General features: G+C 39.7%; 1 protein-coding gene across 6 annotated transcripts in view; it reads left to right on the forward strand.

The window, feature by feature from the left end:
• The first annotated feature begins 2,122 nt into the window (after positions 1-2,122).
• Positions 2,123-12,444, forward strand: part of RC3H1 (ring finger and CCCH-type domains 1) — a 77,296-nt gene continuing 66,974 nt past the window's right edge. For all 6 annotated transcript variants that reach the window (XM_027610195.2, XM_027610197.2, XM_027610200.2 and 3 more), the window contains exon 1: positions 2,123-2,454. The gene's annotated coding sequence lies outside the window, so the exon portion shown is untranslated. The remainder of the gene's footprint in view (positions 2,455-12,444) is intronic.

A 12,444-nucleotide genomic window follows, 5' to 3' on the forward strand; every position in this document is an offset into this window, starting at 1 on the left:
TTGTCTTTAGTAATACACTCTCAAAGTATTTTCTTAGCTCAAGAAAGTTCTTAAACACTATTTCACTGGATTAATGCAAATAGCTGGATTAAAACAAATTATATAATTTTAAGTGTTTGAAACTTTAAATAAATATATATATATCAATTTCAACATATCTTTTTAAATCTTATTTTTATTACCTCTCAACACCCTGAAAAACGTTACTACATAACAGTAGCAAAAATTTTAACAGCAAAAGCAGGAAAAAAAGAGCTTAGTTCAGTAGCTAAAATTCTTACTGTGTTATTAATTTGGGAATAAAATCCAGAATCTCTATTTTTTTCTTGCCAAATAACCATATTATCTTTCTTCTAAATAGGCACAGTCTCAAGGAACAAATTATTCTCTGCAATTTATACATCTACCCTAAGTGGGGAGTTCAAAGCATATAAATGTTTCTCATAGATTAGCTTTTATTGTAAACACCGGAGTAATTTTCAAAGCTGCTTTTCTTCTTTTTCTGCCAAATGTTTCTGTTTAATTATATTATTAAAGTGAATTCTGGGAAGCCCCTTGGCTTTAAACCTGTATTTAACTGAAATATTGATAAAAATAAATTTAACTTAAGCATCATATTTTATAAGATAACCTTGAAAGGGATTTACCAACTGAGGTACAACTATTAATAGTTTAAAGAAATTATATTATCTAGGTTGCTTGTAATGGAAGTTGGGTTATTTGCTTCACCTAAACAGGGAAGTTGGCATGTTTGCCTAGCAACAGCCGCTAAAACCTTCTGTTGTGGAAAGTTCCCTAGGAGGGAGAAGAAGGGAGGAGGAGGAAAAACAGGAGGAACAAATTAATGTTTTTCCTAACAGGGGAATGAGGTCCGGCTCATTGAGGAGGGAAAGGCTATCCAAGAGATAGATATCCTTTAGATTAGCATACACTAACCTAATCCCTCTGTGATAGCTAGAAGTTAGTTCTTTGTAGGATTGGGTTTACTACTGAGGAGGTTGAAGGGAAGGTTACAGATTTCGCCCACTTCAAAGGGAGTAAATTCCAATCAATGGAAAGACATCAATAGGTCTTCCAAAAAGAAGCTGCGATCTGAGTAGCAGGAGGGTGTCCGCAACTAAAAAGACCGCCGCTCAGAGTTTAGGAAGGTGTGTGATCTGTTTTACAAATATTATAAAACACTGTTATAATGACTGAATTTATTGAGTTAAAGGCAGGAGCTTCTCTAAATATAGTACTGTTCTTGGTATTGGTGATGCCTGCAGTGAAGAAAGGACAGGAGAGCGAAATCTCTGCTCTCTTGGCCAAGACCTGAAGCAAAAAAGGGAATAATGCAGAGGAGTATTAACTGGGTGTTTATGGGAGGACCATCTCTATTCTAGACGATTTATCTTGAAATTTGAACTGTATGATACGAGGAGAATTCCGTTTCTTTCCCTTAAAGCACGGGTTTGGTGAAGCGCGACTGTCTAGAAGGGGTCTCCCACTACCCCAAATCAAAATGGCTTCTTTTCCGTAAGGGAGAAGAAACTTTCAGTCATCGCAAGGTTAGCTTTTAGACCCAGGAACTCTTCCGTGGGCCGAATCTTTCCGTCCCCCCTAGACAGCTATCATCGTTCACTTAGGCCTGGAGAGACGTTTTGGAGCAGTGAGTGTCCAGGCCCTTGGGCGGTTTCGCCGCGTCGGTAAGCTGAACTCTTTTTGGGAGTCGGTGAGAGTGGTGTCTAGGGCAAAGCTGGTGTGATCCAAAACGCGAATAACACAAGATAAGAACAAATTCTTTTGGGTCGGGGGGGTGGGGGGATGTGAAAAGGAACCGGAGTAGAGGGACGAGAGCTGAGAAAGCCTAGGGGTAGAGGGAGTGCGGAGTTCGATGGGAACGTCAGAAATTTCCCAATGCCCATCGCCGTCTGGCCGCTCGCCGCTGGGCGCAAAGGCGCTGGTGGGGGAGGGCCGGCGGACTGCTGGACCAGTTCTGCAGCTCCGGGCGTGGGTGCGCCCCGGGGGTTGGCGGAGAGCGTCGCGGGCCTCCCTCCCCGGGCGTTGGCTGCGGGTGACTCAGAGCTTTCCTCCCGCGGCCGCCCCGCCCCGCCCCTCCCCTCCGCGCGCCCCGCCCCCCGAAGGAGGGGCCTCGCCCTCGTCCCCGCCCCAGTCTCCGGGGCGGGCCGGAGCCCGAGGAAGAGGAAGGGGACGAAGACAACGAGCGACGGAGCGGAGGAGGAGGAGGAGGAAGAGGAGGCCGACCAACAAGATGGCCCCTGCTGCAGGAGCAGCCTCAGCAGCAGCAGGTGGGAGGCCGGAGGCGGCGCTGGCGGTGGCGGCGGCGGCCGTGGCCCGGCGTCCTGGGACAGAGTCAGAGTCGACGGTGGCGGCGGCGGCGGTGACGGCTGCCGCAGCAGTGGCGACGGCCGCGGGGACTCGGAGCTGAGAGGAGCTGCTGCTCGGACCAGCGCGGTGAGCGAGCGGCAGGCGGCGGCGGCGGCGGCGGTGGCGGCGGCGGCATCGGGAGTGCGGCGGCCGCCGCCCGGCCTCCGTCGGGAACAATAGGCAGCCGCGGCGGGGAAGGGGCCGTCCTTGCCCGCCCTCCGCCCCTCGGCAGTAGCGGCCGGCCCCCCACCCCACCCCCCCGGCCTCAGCCCCGCCGGCGGCGGAGGGGCTTGTCAGCGCCCGGCGTCCTTAGGCCTCAGGCCTCCGAGCGCGGCCGGGAGGGCCTGGCGGGGTGGGTAGGCCGTGGAGAGGTGCGGGCGCCGCCCCGGACAAGGGGAAGGGCGCGGGAGACTTCGGCCGGAGGGAGGGGGCCAAAAGGCCGCCCAGCTCGGCGGTTACCCCGAGAGCCTCGGCGGGTGGAGAGTGCGCGCAGGAAATGCTTTTGGACCCCCGGTCTGTGGGGGTGGGGAGGTGAAGGCGCCTGTAAACTGGCACCGCCTCCGCGTCCCTGAGTCGGGGCAGCTCCTGCACCTCAGGGCTGCTCCCTTCCCTGACCGCGTAAGCGCTCCCCTTCCTCGGCCCAGTGGGTTCCACGGAGTCTATTTCCCTGAAGCTCTTGGAGATCGAGCCATATGGTCTTCTTTCTTCCTGATGGCGATAGGGAAATTGTGTATGCGGGTGTCGTTTAAAAAAAAAATTAAGTGCAACAGCAAAAAACATGCAAGGTAAAACGCGATTATCGATAAGGGATGGGGAGGAATGGAGGGCTAAGGGGTGTTCTTAAAACATCGCTTGGCATCAGTTCTCTCTAAACATCAGTTATGCCCACGTCCCGGGTGAGAGTGAAACAAGGGCTCTTTTGGAGCAGTAATATAACTCTTGACATCCCAGAATAGTCCATGAAACTGGAAACAAAGCCACTAACTGGCAACGCGAAGACAAATTGTAATGTTTGAATAGAACTTTTCTTCAAACGAACCGTTTTTGAATTATTAATGTGCCGCATAAGAAACATTAGCCCAGAATGGACCTAACGAAGCATTTCTTCAGGAGAGAAGTGGTTCATCTCCAGGCTAGAACTTCTTGTGTCCTGTCTCATGTTCTAATTTTTGCCTTTCAGTAATTTGTTCTAAGACTAACCTTTCCTTTGAGTTTGATATTTGATTTCTAAAGCAGATTTTAAATAAGATTTCAAAACTTTTTTTATGACTTTCAAAAACTAGAAACAACTGTTCTCTTTTGAATGTTTAGGCTTTTGGAGAGGCAGCTCTTTATTGCATTTGCCTTCCCGTAGTAGTGCCTGTAACTTCAACAGTTAACTGCGACTATTCCTAAATTTAATTTTTTGAGACATCTACCTCGTCCATTTCCAAGTGGGGGCGGGGGGAATGATTCAAGTTATTTCTATTCCAGTTTCTACCTAGGTGTGCAGAAATTTATATTAAAATTGTTTGGATGCATCCAGGAAGATTGCTTTCTACTATTTAACATTCAGTTGCGTGGTCCATCTAGTTTGTGTTCTTAAAAGGAAGATTGACCTGTGCAGAGAAGATGCCAGTTAATATCTTTCATCCATTTTTAGGGTAAATTTCTACTTAGAATTGTCTGTGTTGTAATTCGAAGCATTTTTAGGTTATGTGAAATTTAATGAGTGGAGTTAGTCCTTAATTCAAGAGAATTGACAGTAAATACACTAACAATCAAATAAACATGGAGGTTGAAGTATCTTACTGTTGTTTAGGATTGAAGTATAGTGGGAAAATATGAATAACTTTCATTTTATGCCTAGCAGAAATAATGTGGCTGTTTTGACTTTGAAGTGATGGGGAAAGAACAACTTTCACATGGCTCCAGCTAATGTAAATTTTCAGAAAGGACACTTTTTTTTTAAGTGCTCAAATCCATAATTTTTTTAATGCTTAATTTTGTTGGGTCAGCACAAAATGCACGTAAAGTCTATGTCGTAATGATGCTTATATTTATCTGTGACCCTAAACCTGTTAGAATGTACAGGGTTGAAAATTGTTAAGTGGTTAGTTTGCTTTGTATGAAAAAAAAAATCTCATCTTGTGTGAAGGACTAATTTGCCTCATACTTAATACCATTTTCCTGAAAAACAAAAGATTTTTTTAAATCTTAAAAAAACATTTATTTGTCAGAGAGAGAGCGAGCGAGCACAAGCGGGGATAGTGGCAGGCGGAGAGAGGAGCAGACTCCAGGCTGAGCAGATTCAGGGACCTGATCCCAGGACCTTGGGATAATGACCTGAGCCCCTTAACCTACTGAGCCACCCAGGCGTCCTAAAACAAAGTATTTTTAAATTTTAAGGTTTTGTATTTGAAATTGGATATTGACCCAACAATTTATGGGTTGGGTCTGGGTCCCTAGAGAGTTCTGGCTTTAATAGGTGTCAAAACTGTTTTTAGATATGATCCCTGCATTTTCATATTTTATCAGTGTTTATGCCGATAATTGCAGTTTCTCAAGTAATATTTAAGAATATCCTTGTAAGGTTTTGGAACCATAGCTTAAGAATTAGATTTGCATTTTTTGGTAATATTAAAAGTTAATATATATTTGATTAATTTGAAGATATTTCAAAGGGTTTTTTGTACATAAAAAATTTACAGTTTTTCAAAGCATCTTTGTTGAATGAGTAAAAACATTCTCATTTAATCCTCATATTTAGGCTGTAATATTGGTGGTATTGTTCTCACTTTATATATGAAGAATCTGAGGCTAGGAGAAGCTATGTAACTAGCAAAAAGGCCACATAATTAATAGGTGAAAGAGCTTACTCAAACCCAGGTCTTGTGGCACAAATTAGATGCTTTACTACTGCCACCATGTGTCTCAAGGTTTAACTTTGAAGCCTTTCCTATGTTGACAGATTCCTATCTGTTTTGATCAGGAGCTATGCTTTGTAATACTGTACTTGCCTTTAGCCCTAATGCCTTTCTATTAACATTATACACTGCCAGATATTCACTTATAAGTTTGAGAAAGTATTTATTCATGTGAATTACAAATGAAACATTTATTTTTGCTTTTAGCAAATTTAAATGCTGTTGATCTAGAAATTCATACCATTTACATAGGACAGATTTATGGTATTGCTGTAATGGTTTCATGGTTTTAATTTGCTGTGTGAACAGTTACTAAATTGTGCCTTTGAAATACTTCATGGAAATTTAAAAATGACTTTAGTAACATTCAGGGATGTTCAAGTTGGGCCAACTAACACTTGAAATTCTTCATTTATAATTTTTTAAAGCCATAAACCATTTAGAATACTGCACCATTTTTTGTCTCTAGATCTTGGGGTTCTACCCTTGGATATATATTGAGAGTGGTTGGCACTCAACAAAGTGAAGAATACACTGATAAATGATCCTGTTTGGTGGATACCTCGGAGCAGGATGTTCTTTGGCAGGGTATACTGACCTGGTTTAGCTTTGGCCCTGTCAACGCTCAGGAGTTCAGGTATTCTTTGGGGTTAGATTCAAATGGATTTAAATTCTCACATTGGCCTGCATCAAAACAGTCATAGTGGATTTCAAAATCAGCCCGTTTTTGTAGGACGCTTTTGAAGACCTCCTTCTCTTGTTTAATCCTGGAGTCTAGCTGGATTTAGACTAGCCTTGGAGGTTGTTACGCCCTAATTGATTTTGTCTGGAATAATACAAAGGAATTTTTCTTATTCCAAAGTTTCTTAAATAGATTCTGTATATTTTTAAGTGAGCAGTTTACTAATCCTAAATAATGTTTCCCTACATCCTCAAGACAGTTAACTTTAGTATATTTATTTATAGCCATTATTGGTCAGACTTGTGCCTGTTCACTTCTTATATAATATTCTTGTTTACCCTTTATGTAATATTAGACACTTCTTTTTTTTAAAATATTAGACGCTTCTTATTAGTTCACAATGTTTTCCTAATCGGTTAAGGTTTGGGGAAAGAATTCTAGTAAAAAAGTTGAGTTGACCTTTCGTGACAGTTGAGCTGACTGAAATTGTGACCTGCTGTAGAGGAATAAACATTTTAAGGTTCATTTATGTTTTTCTTTGAGATTATTAACAAATATATGTCATATGTCAGCAATATTTTGATGTTAAGCATTTTAGCACTGACATCATTACTCAGATCACTAATTATTACTGTGCATATATGGTAATAATTTACCTCGTAATGCATCTAAAAATCTCCAGGATCTAAATAGCATTTGAACATGGTAGCAATGTTTTTGAAGAAGAGTTCTAAAGGGGTCATTATGTGTATATATATATATACACACACACACATATAATATATATATTTATTATTATATATCTTAACATAAACAATTTTTAATTAAGGTTCAGGTCATTTAACATAAAACTAGTAATTTTAAAGTAAGCAGTTCAGTAGCAGTATATTCGCAATATTGTGCAACCACGGCTGTCTAATTCCAAATGCTTTTATCCCCCCCAAAGGAAACTCTGTAGCCATTAACCTGTTACTCCCCATTTCCCCCTCCCCCTGGTCCCTAGCAACCACCCTTCTACTTTCTGTCTCTGTGGATTTAACATAAACGTATATTGAGTCAAGATTAAGGAGCGGTGCTATGTATAATTGAAATTGCAGAAAAAAACTTTGGGATATGATTGTTAGGAATCAAAAACCACCTCATTCTTTGCATGCTTTTCTTGAGTACAGTAGGCAGACTGCCAGGGACTCTTAAATGGAAGAAAAGTTGAAAGTCACAGCAATTTGCAGTTTTAATTTTGATCGTTCCAAAGGAGTCCTACTCAAACTCTCAGACTCATTTGTATTTCCTTATTGGGTTATGAGAATTAACTAAATTATGTTCTATACAAATATGAGCAACTAATACTTATTTAGTTTGCTCTCTACAACCTGTTTGCCTTTTGGTTTTTCTTACCCCCCCCCCTTTTTCTTAATGTGTAAAAGAAACTTGGAATGTTAACAGACAAGGACTTATTTGAGATTATATTGAAAAATGATTGTTAGGTTGAAATTCTTTGATCTTTATGAATCTGACTTTATAATTATTTTACTCAGCTAACTTTGAGAATAATTAGAGCTGTAATTTGCCTGACACTCTGCTTTTAATCACATGTTGAATAAGTATTAAAAACCTAGGTTTTGGCTCTCTACCTGACTCCCTCCAAAAACATGACACTTACAGAAGCAATTGATTTTGTAGCCTTTTTTGCTTGGTTTAGTTCATGGATTGAGAGAGAAAACTATTAGGCTTTCTTTTCTGGAATAATGTGTAATAAAGTTGGACTTCTGAAAATTTATTCATTTTACTTATTTATTTTTTAAGTAATCTCTACACCCAACTTGGGGCTTGAACTCTCAACCCCAGGATCAAGAGTCACACATTCTACCCACCGAACCAGCCAGGCACCCCTTTTTAAAAACCTTTTTTTTGGGGGGGGGATGCCTGGGTGGCTCAGTCAGTTAGGCGTCTGCCTTCAGCTCAGGTCATGATCCTGGCATCCTAGGATCGAGTCTCGCATCAGGCTCCTTGCTCATCGGGGAGCCTGCTTCTTCTGCCTGCCTCTTTCCTTGCTTGTGTTCTCTCTCTCTTTCTCTGTCAAATAAATAAATAAAATCTTTAAAAAAAAAAGATTTTTTTTCTTTTTAGTAATCTCTACACCCAAGATAAAGAGTTGCATACTCTTCTGACTGACCCAGCCGGGTGCCCCAGACTTCTGTAAATTTAGAATTGCTTAATAAATAAATAAAATCTTAAAGATTTGTTTTGAAGTTTAAATGAGATAACAATACATTTTCAGTATAGTATCTGATACCTAGTACTCATTCAATAAATGTTATTTTCCTCAAATTCTGTTTAACAAAAATCCTTTTAGAAAGATATTCATCTAGACTATTTGAAATCATTTTGCTACTGAAGCTGCATATAAATTTCGTGTCGTTTAGGATTAAATGTATGTATACTTTTTTTTTTTTTAAGATTTTATTTTTAAGTAATGTCTGTACCCAGTGTTGGGCTTGAAGTCACAACCCCGAGATCAAGAGCCACATGCTGTACTGACTGAGCCAGCCGGGCGCCCCGTATGTGTACTTTTGAAGGAAGTGGTCAGGAATGATATACCATTCTCATTTTCTTCCCATGCCAATCTTTCACTGATATGGATCTGTGCTATTCAGTACCAGCCACTAGCTACAAATGGCTAACTACTTAAATTTAAAATTTTTAATAGACTTAATTTTTTTAGAGCAGTTTTAGGTTAATAGAAAAATGTCCTGAAGGGACAGAATTTCCATACACACCTTCCTCTCACAGTTAATTCCGTTAACATCTTCTGTTAGTGCGGTGCATTTGTTGTAATTGATGATCCAGTGTTGATAAATTGTTACTAATTAAGTTGCATAGTTTATATGAGGATTCACATTTTGTGCTGTATAGTTTTATGAGTGAGATTGTCTTCTTCCAGTTAGCAGTGTAACATTTAAGGTTCTTCTAGGTCTTTTTGTGGCTTGATAGCTCATTCCTTTTTTTTTTTTAAGATTTTATTTATTTATTTGTCAGAGAGAGAGCACACGCACTAGGAGTGGGGAGCAGCAGGCAGAGGGAGAAGCAGGTTCCCCGATGAGCAAGGAGCCTGATGCAGGACTAGATCCCAGGACCCTGGGATCATGGTCTGAGCCGAAGGCAGACGCTTAACTACCGAGCCACCCAGGCGTCCCTAGCTCATTTCTTTTTACTACTAAATAATATTCCATTTTGTTCGTAAACTTAATTTTTAACTAATTAGAATCAAATAAAATTTAAAATTTAGTTATTCAGTTGCACCAGCCACATTTCAGTGGTTCAGTAACCACATGTGGCTAGTGGCTACCATACTGGAAACCAAAGACGAAGAACATGTTTAACATCTCGGGAAGTGTTATTAAAGAGTGCTGATGTAAACTCTCCTCCCAAGGTCCAGTTCTCTGTTTATGTTCACTCTCACAGAAAACTTACCTCTTTACATGATCTCCGTTTGTCCTCAAGCCTACATTTTCAGTGCTTTGTTGCTTGTGCTTCTGGCAGCCCTGAACTTTACATAATAAACTTTACTCCCTGAATGAAACAGCCTTACCAAATATTGTCCGTTAATGATTTCCTTGGTTTCTTATTAGAGTATCATCTTTTACTCCATTTTTCGGTGTTCCTAAAATCTGGAGTCACCTTTTCTTGTTTTTCTCTAAACCTTTCAACTGTGTTTATCAAGGAAGGGTATGCAGATCTCAGCGCTAACGAACGGCGGTATTGGGATTAAGAGTCTAGATCTCCTTAGCCTAGTTCTCTCTTGGGCTCCGCACTAATTGGGGTTGCCTTACAGTCATGTTTGAAGTTACAGTCACCTTTGAAGAGGTCACTGGGGACCATTGGATTATATACTATCTAATTTTAAATAGTATATGTATAGATTAAGACTATATAGTTAATAAATAGTTATTCTTTAAATAATTAGAATCTTAAATGAAGCAAATTATCCCATTTAGCTGATTTCTCTCTATAATTCAATTATGATGGAAAATATTTTTATTTATTTATTTGAGAGAGAGAACACGAGAGGGAAGAGGGTCAGAGGGAGAAGCAGACTCCCCGCCAAGCAGGGAGCCCGATGCGGGACTCGATCCCGGGACTCCAGGATCATGACCTGAGCCCAAAGCAGTCGCTTAACCGACTGAGCCACCCAGGCGCCCAGAAAAATATTTTTGAGTATGAGTCGTTTTAGATAACAAAAATTAATTTCCAGGACTAATATAAATTGGCTGGTAAGGGTGAATAGAATTTAACCGAACATTATTGGCATCCAGAATTCTCTATTGGCACTGCTTGACTTTACACTTGGATTCTATTCAAACTACGTTTTAATCTGTAAAATCCAAATTGGTTACTACATGAACTTGTATCTTCCTTAACTCACCATGTTGAAGTTTACAGAGCTTGAAAAATGGAGAACCTTATGTCAGTCTCTTTTGCCTTTTTTTTTTTTTAAATAGATAAGCTATACCTCTACTTTTGCTGAAAGTAGCCATATTGTGTTTGGTCTTGATTTGACCTTCCCTCTATACTGGTCATGCTTGCCCAAAAGTCCATTTTTGTGGGGACATTCTTTTAAAGAGTAGTAGTCTTCCATATTTAAGTGCTGTACTTAAAAAAAAAAAAAAACAAAACCTTGGATTTTAACCTTCCTTTTGAAATACTTTCCCTATAATTACTCTTTTAAAACCCATGTTTTGTATGTCAAATTTTACATTAATTACCCCATTGAAAGAAGTTTTTGAACTGTTTTTATTAAACATTCTTTGCTTGACTTTAGCTTTTCTTTAAATTTATCAGAGACTTAAAAAATAAATGTAAGGTTCTCCATATGTTTAGAAAAATTGAGTTATAGGTTCTGTGGATTGACTCATTATCTGAGTCAGTTTTTTCAGAAATGTGATTTTATTATTATAGGTTTGTAGGTATGCAGTTGATGAAAATCTGTTCATAGGAGCCCAGAAGACCAATTTATTTTCTTTCTACTGCTATAAAAAAAAGATGGTTTTGTGAAATAAAAAAATAAAAAAAAATAGATAGCTCTCTAAATGCATTTAAGAGCAACTTAGAATATCATAAAGGCCAGAATAGATAATATTCTTATGAAAGCATCATTGAATATTGAAGTAGTAGCACCTAGTTTCCTAATGATTGACATGCATTCATTAATTCATTGTACTCAGTGTCAAGATAAAACTCAACAGCTTAGGTGCATAATGACAAAATGGTGAGGGGGGTGGAGGCGAAGGAAGTAGGGAGTAAAGTCCTGTCAGTCGATTCTCCATATTTGGGAAAGATTTTGGGTTCAGTTCTTGATTTTTTAAAATTCTTTTTTGTTTTTAAAAGACTTTTTAGAGCAGTTTTAGATTCACAGCAAAACTGAGAAGAAGGTACTGAGATTGCCCATATATTCCCTGCTCCCACACATGCAGTCTCCTCCATTATCAGCATCCACCACCAGAGTGGTACGTTTATTACAAAAAAAAAAAAAAAAGATGAATCTGCATTGACATTTAAAGTCCATAGTTTACATCGTGTTCATTCTTGGTGTGGTACATTCTATGGGTTTGGAAAAATGTATAATGACAAGTATTCACAATTAATAGTATCATACAGAGTATTTTGATTACCCAAAAAATCCTGTGTTCTGCCTGTTCATCTTTCCTCACTCGCAACTCCTAGTAACAAGTGATCTTTTTATTGTCTCCCTAGTTTTGCCCTTTCCATAGTGTCCTGTAGTTGGAATCATACAATAGGTAGCCTTTTCAGATAGCTTCTTTCTTTTAGCAATGCATTTAAGTTTCGTCCATGATTTTTCATAGCTTAACACTAAATAATATTCCATTGTCTGGATATACCACAGTTTATGTGTACTGAAGGACATCTTGGTTGGTTGCTTCCAAGTTTTGGCAGTTATGAATAAAGCTGCTCTAAACATCCATTTACAGGTTTTGTGTAGTCTCATAAGTGTTCAGCTCCTCTGGGTAAATAGCAAGGAGAGTGACTGCTTGATTGTATTGTAAGAGTATGTTTACTTTGTAAGAAACCATCAAACTGTTTTCCAAAATGGCTCTCATTTTGCATTCCTACCAACAATAAATGAGAGGTCCTGTTGTTCCACATCTTTGTCACCATTTGGTGTTGTCTGTGTTCCAGATTTTGGCCAATCTAATGAGTGCGTAGAGGTATCATGTTTAATTTGCATTTTCCTGGTGACTTACGATGTGGAGTATCTTTTCATGTGTTTATTTGGAATATAAAAAAAAATTTTTAAGTAGGATCCATGCCCAACGTGGAGCCCACCGTAGGGCTTGAATTCACTACCCCAAGATCAAGACCTGACCTGAGATCAAGAATTGGACACTTAACCAATTCAGCCACCTAGGTGCTCTGGAATAAAATATTCTATAATTGGAATCATACAAATGTAGTCTTTTCAGATTAGCTTCT

This window comes from Zalophus californianus, chromosome 10, assembly GCF_009762305.2.
Source record: "Zalophus californianus isolate mZalCal1 chromosome 10, mZalCal1.pri.v2, whole genome shotgun sequence".
In the NCBI taxonomy this organism is placed as follows: domain Eukaryota; kingdom Metazoa; phylum Chordata; class Mammalia; order Carnivora; family Otariidae; genus Zalophus; species Zalophus californianus.